General features: G+C 33.1%; 1 non-coding gene and 1 pseudogene across 1 annotated transcript; one reads left to right on the plus strand and one right to left on the minus strand.

The window, feature by feature from the left end:
- Positions 1-2,148: 2,148 nt before the first annotated feature.
- On the plus strand, positions 2,149-2,245 carry LOC118760541 (U6 spliceosomal RNA; annotated as a pseudogene).
- A 1,670-nt stretch (positions 2,246-3,915) lies between these two features.
- Positions 3,916-4,077, minus strand: LOC118760557 (U1 spliceosomal RNA). Its single transcript, XR_009244602.1, has one exon. It is a non-coding gene; the product is annotated as a U1 spliceosomal RNA (small nuclear RNA).
- Positions 4,078-6,385: the final 2,308 nt, after the last annotated feature.

Genomic DNA, 6,385 nt, shown 5'->3' on the forward strand with positions numbered 1-6,385 from the left:
CTTACGTGGTTTGATTATAGAAATCAAAACACACAGAAAACATTTGGTGTGGTGACTGAAGAAAGGGTCAACATTAAATAGTGACTTATGAGAAATTTCTAATTTGCAGAGAAATAGAGAATTTGAAGCTGAAGTATTTTCTCAGTCATAGAAATTAAGATGCTGAAAATATATCATATTGAGGGTATACACTACATGTGAATAATAGCGACACACAGTAGTTCCATTTTAAGAAAAATCAATAAAAAAGATCATCTTGTGTTACATTTAAGATTTGAGCAGAACATGAAGATTTGACATTTATATTTATTCAGGTCAGACACTCTTAAGTCTACGCAGTGTAATTCCAAGAGTCCCTCAGGAAAGATATTTTAGCTTTAATGAATGCATAGGTATGCTTTAGTTTTCCCAAAGCAAACTAAGTCAGCCTTGAATTTGGCTAATGTCCAGGATTGGAGATAAGAGAACAATGTCTTTGAATATATTAATCAAAAATCTAAACACTGCTAAGTTTAAGAAAAAAGAAAAGAGATAGTAGGCTGACATTTCAGAAGTTACCATAGGCCTCTGATACACTTGTAGCCCTAGACATATTTTATCTCAAGTAGTTCCCATAGTTATTAGGCCCCCAAGGAGAAGACTCAAAGTGGTAGTTTCTGGGACCCAACTTACTCAGAAATCAGAAATATTAAGTTTTAAGGTTCTTATCTGAAAAGATCTTACCCAATGTAGTCATGATTTTAGATGTTTAGTTTTCTGAAAAATCAAATTTGAAAAAGAACAGATCATGTCAGCTTAGTAACACTAGCAGACCCTCCTCCACCCAGGGCTTTGCTTTCTTCAGATTGAATTTAATGTGCTTAACTGAGATCCAAAAATATTAAAAGGAAAATTCCAACACAGTTTATTGTTAAATTTTAAATTAGACACCAACTTGAATAGTATGATACAATTTCATTCTTCACAGAACATGAGTCACCACCTGACTATGCTAGGTAAGCTACCTGTTCCTTTATCACTCTATAACTAACCTTGTTATCACATCTCTTGCTGTGATATTGCAGTTCTTGTGTTCAGCGAACCTTTATTTTACTTAAAATTGCCCCAATGGGAAAGAGTCATAATGTTGGCAATTGAAATATGCCAAAGAGGAACTATAACATGGTTTGAGAGGAAATATGAAAGCTCTCAACAAGGAAATGCTGAAGTTATTAGGTCTAAGGTAAATTAAAATTATCATTGGGCCTAATTCACAAATTATACTTTACTGTAAGTGTGTATCTATATGAAAAAAAAAAAACATGGCACAAATAACATTGGGAATAATCTGTGGTTCAAGCTGTCCAAGGGAGTCTTGGATCAATTCATAAAATACAAGGATTTTTTCTTGGTTATTAGATCAAGCCCTTTATTCCAAACATTTAAAGTGCAAAATCAGATCTATAGAAATTGAGATGAGGCACAGCATGCCAAATAGCTACAGAGAACAAATAGCTAGAGAGGAACTGGCATAGTGACAACCAATGAAAATACTTCAATCTGAAAAATCTTCCTTCAAAATATTTCAGGCCACAATTCTGATCTGATTATAATGTGAAATTCCACTGGAGTTGGTCCTTTAAACATCCTGTGGCTACAGGAACCAATTAAAGTTAGTCTTTCAGTGTGAACCTATATTTAGTCTCCCCAAAGCAAGAATACACATATTGAATCAGATAAATGCACACTTACATTGCATACTTTCTTAGTACTGGATGCTATATGAGATATTAACAAGTAAAATATAATTCTATTGCTCACGAAGTTAAAAGGACTAACAGGTTCATCATTATGCAATTAAGATCCAAACCCCAAGTGCCATAGTTAAAATATGTTATAATTAAATAGCTTATCAATGTCTAATTCCCCAATACTTTGATTTGAAAAAAAAACTAAGCTTAATTTTTGGATTTCATCTAACTTTCTTCTTTATTCTCCATCCTAGATTTCTAAAAAGATTTCATCGTCACAACAATGTTCTAGACATTGTTTCACAATAGTGGAGAGAGTTAGTATGACAGAAAAATGTATCGAGTGGGATAAGCACACAAAACTTTTGTAGTCTGATTTAGTATTTATGTGGTATTTTAATTTTTAATTTTGATGAAAATACTTAACATAGCCCACATATACTAAAATTTGAACAATATAGAGAAGATGTGCACAGCCCCTGTGCAAGGAAAATAATAACATAGTCCTTGTTCTTCATAAGCCATTGTTTTAAGTCATTTTCTCACACTAATTCATTAGATCTACATAATGTTTATAATAACCTTTTCAAGTATGTACCAATAGCTTCTTTAAGAAAGGAACAAAGCGTTTAAATAATGGTCTCACATTCTGTGTGTCCACCAGCAAAATTGGGAAGAAAGCGGTAAATTGATATTTTTTTCTTCCTGTTTAAAATAAACTGTACTTTCAAGTTACTCACTTCTCCCTGGATCTCACATTCTTCCCACTCTTGCCAGTTTTTCTATCTAGGCCTCTTCTCAGGACTATCTTCTTAGGCCCCTTCTGTGCTGTGTTCAGTCACAAAGATCTATTTAAAAGATTTGCTGGGTGACAGTATACAAATTTATTGTGATTTCCTGAGGATAAAGTAGCAAATGTTTCAATCACAAATTGCTAACTCTAATGGCTTCGATTCTCAGAGGCACTGGGTAGAAGAATTAAGGCAGGAATTTAATTACACTCCCTGTATTAACTCATTTATTATCCACAACAACACTGTAAGAGAGCATACTTTCTTTTCACAACCTTGCATATAAGGAAATTAAGACTCTAAAAGTTCAAGTAATATGACCAAGTCTTGATTTTTGAACGAAAATATCTGAATTCAAAGCCTTTCCTGTTTTCTGTTTTCTACTGTTAACACCATTGCCCACTCTGGAACTGGGGGTCGCCTGGCATATATGTTTCCCCAATTCCTTCCCATGACCTCAGCAGTCATTGTTGCTTCAGTGTAATATTTTTTTTAACTGGTACATAGTTTTTATTGTACTCATTGACAGTTTATTGAACTATTCCACTAGTAAGTATAATATGTTAGGCTAGTACTTAATGCTACCAATACAAACTGACATTGACATGAAAGACAAAGTAGCTTTTTTACCCTTATGAATCCAAAAGTAAAACTTTTCTTGTTTTACATGTTTATATATACTCAAAGTATTTTTTTAATATGATGTCAAGTATAACTATAGCTGTTTTCAGGTAACACTGTGCTGAGCCTGAAGAGTAAAAGAGAATTTTTAGCAGTGTGCCAGGTTTTACCAATAATGCAATTTTATAGGTTTACAAGTAAGGTAAAGACTGGTTTTTGTTCTTCCACAACTATATCAGCAATGCTCTTTACTGAGCAAAGTTGAAAGACAATTTTAGTAATAGGATGATGATATATAATTAAACACATAAATGTCAAATTCAGAAATAGCCTGGAATCCAACAACAAAAACGTATGTTTTAGAATAATTAGCTCATTGCTAAAGCATATAAGGATTTTTAGAAAACATGATAACCACCTGCTCATTTATTTCAAACCAATTCAAACAGCAAATATAACTTGGAAAGCTGTGTATTAATTTCAATGAATTAAAAAGATTCAATGAACTATGATAGCTTCTTTGTTAATTTTTAGTAACAAATACATTTATACAACTGTGTGTCATAAAAACAGGCATGCTTATGGGACTACATTTCTTACCTATTTTACAATAACCAATAGGAATTATTACAACTTTCAGGTATGGCTTTAACTAAATATTATACTGAAAACTACATATAGTATATACTACATACATCTACAGAAAACTACATACATCTATATGTATATATATAGATATGTGCATATATATATAATTATTGTAAGATGCAGCATATAGATTTTTTTTCACGAATATAGCCCCTGCTTCCATAAATTACGCAAATTTCCTACATTTGGGGAAATTACAGGGGTTAACATATCTGAAGGGCAATGATAAGCTTTTCCCCGGGAAAACCACCTTCTTGATCATGGCATCTTCCCTGAGAGGTAAGTATGACATACTTTTTCTTAAAAGTATCCTTGCCAAAATCGGTCACAATAGTATATCAGTGATATGATTAGAAGATTCTATTGTAGATATCTATTAGTGAAAAAAGTATTCTCCATCAAAAAAGCTTGGAGTGCACAAAGACCAATTGTGTGTGTGTGTATGTATATACATATATATGTGTATATATATATATATATATAACTGACAAGTAATTATAGCAATAATTACAAAACAATAATGTTGTAGTTCTATGCTAGTTCATAGCTTAAGCATGCCACAATCACACTTGTAATTTAATTGTCACCAAATTGCATATAACGTACATTACTGATTCTCATTTTGAGAATTAATACTCTGTGTTGGTGGGTAGTCATAGAATCTAATTTTTACGTGCTTTTACACAAGTAATTCTGAGGGGAGTATTAATTTACTCAGACCAGCCATGCAGGCAACAGCTGAGAACACATAAGAAATGTAGATACTTGGAATAGCCGTAGATCTGTTGAATAGAAATTTTCATCATCTCATGACCCCTAAGGTAGTTCCTGGGAACATTAAAGCTCATGAAGTAGCACTATAGCTGCACAAAATTTCAAGGCAGATACAATTATTCTCACTTTGAAACTTAGCAGTATCATCTGCAGAATAGGAATAATCAGAATTTGTTTCCAAATATTGTTGTACAAATAAAACATTAAAAATAGTAAGATTTCAGTCGATGGTGGTTGTTAGCACTGCAACTCATTTCTATACATTACTTGTTTCAAGACAGATTCTGTTAGGCTAGCCATGTAAAACACTGAAAATAGACACAGTACTTCTTTTTATGAAGTTTATGTCTTATGAAGAACTTAACACTCAATGCTCATCAACATCATCAAAAATATTATTTTGTTATTATAATTAATACTGCCGTTAATGACAGCGTTTAGAAGAGGTATAATGGAAATAAGCTGAGAGAAGAATTACTAAGTATGTTTCATCTGCAGTGTACTACAAGTAAGGGCAAAGAAAAGTTAGCGTACTACTTTGTCTTTATATGGAGGGACCACGGTAACGTGTACCTGTGCTGGGATGAGTGTGTTGGGGGGGAGAGAAGCACAAGAGAACAATTCATACTGATAACTATAAATCATTTATACAAAAGTCATACTGAATTCTTTCATTATAGGCAAAACATTTAGAACTACATGTTATAAACTATAGTGGAAAATAAGCCAAGTGATTTCTCTCTGGTTCTTACCTCAACATTTCCATGGCTCTGGCTCCATCATGGCTTGGATGCACAGGGTTACTTACCTGATATAAAGAAGGTTCCATGAGTTGCACAGAAACTGCTGCTTGTTTTCTTAGGTCCAAAGTCTGTTTCACACGAGAATGGTAGACCAAAAAAAAAAAAAAAAAAAGGGGGGGGGGGAGAAAAAAATCAATCATCCACACTGTCACTTGTTCCAATGCTAGAGGTGTGTAATGTAACACATACTGAGATTGAATTTCTGCCTGCCCTGAGTACACATAAGAAACCCATTTCTTACATTGACAAATCTCTTAATTAGAAGATGGGATTCACTCTCAAATAGAGAAACAGATTGAGATACAGATAAAGCCATACAAAAGTCCTTTAAAGATAAAGCCATTGAAAAGCATGCAGCAGTTTGGTAGTGAAAAAGGCAATTAGGCATATCACCTGGACCCTGCTTACATCTGCAGGAGTGACTGCACAGACAAAACAATGACCCCACTCAAAAGGTACTTCACCATGGCTTAGACAGGGAAGGGGGATGAATCAATGCTGATGATCATTTAGCAAGTATCCTCAGAGATTAATTCACACACACACACACAATCATTCAAATCCATATCTCTCTAGTAAACCTTCCCTTAAAAGTAATATGAAGATCATCTTTAGAACACTAGCAGAAGCAATTTTTATCTATGATTTTTTTTACAACTAAGAATAGCTACTGCTTTACTCACATAGTCAGCTGTTTTGTGTCATTTATTCCTCCAATGAACAGACCTATCTTGTGCATAACTGCCTACTAAATAATTATATTCAAATATATAAAAAATAATTCACTGACATGCTATTTCATAATTACAGAGAAAATCAAATCCATTTATTATAAATGTGATGGATAAGGAGAATGTACATATCTGTGTATTTGAGTCTGTCTTTGTCCTTGTTCAGAAAGAAGTCTGAGAACTAAGCATGTTATAAAAGGCTAAATATTAAAATTAAAATAGACACAAGACAGCTGAATAGTAATCTATAGCTATTTTAAGGTGTATAGAACCCGGTTGTATATAAA

The sequence above is a fragment of the Ochotona princeps genome, chromosome X, assembly GCF_030435755.1.
Source record: "Ochotona princeps isolate mOchPri1 chromosome X, mOchPri1.hap1, whole genome shotgun sequence".
Lineage (NCBI taxonomy): Eukaryota > Metazoa > Chordata > Mammalia > Lagomorpha > Ochotonidae > Ochotona > Ochotona princeps.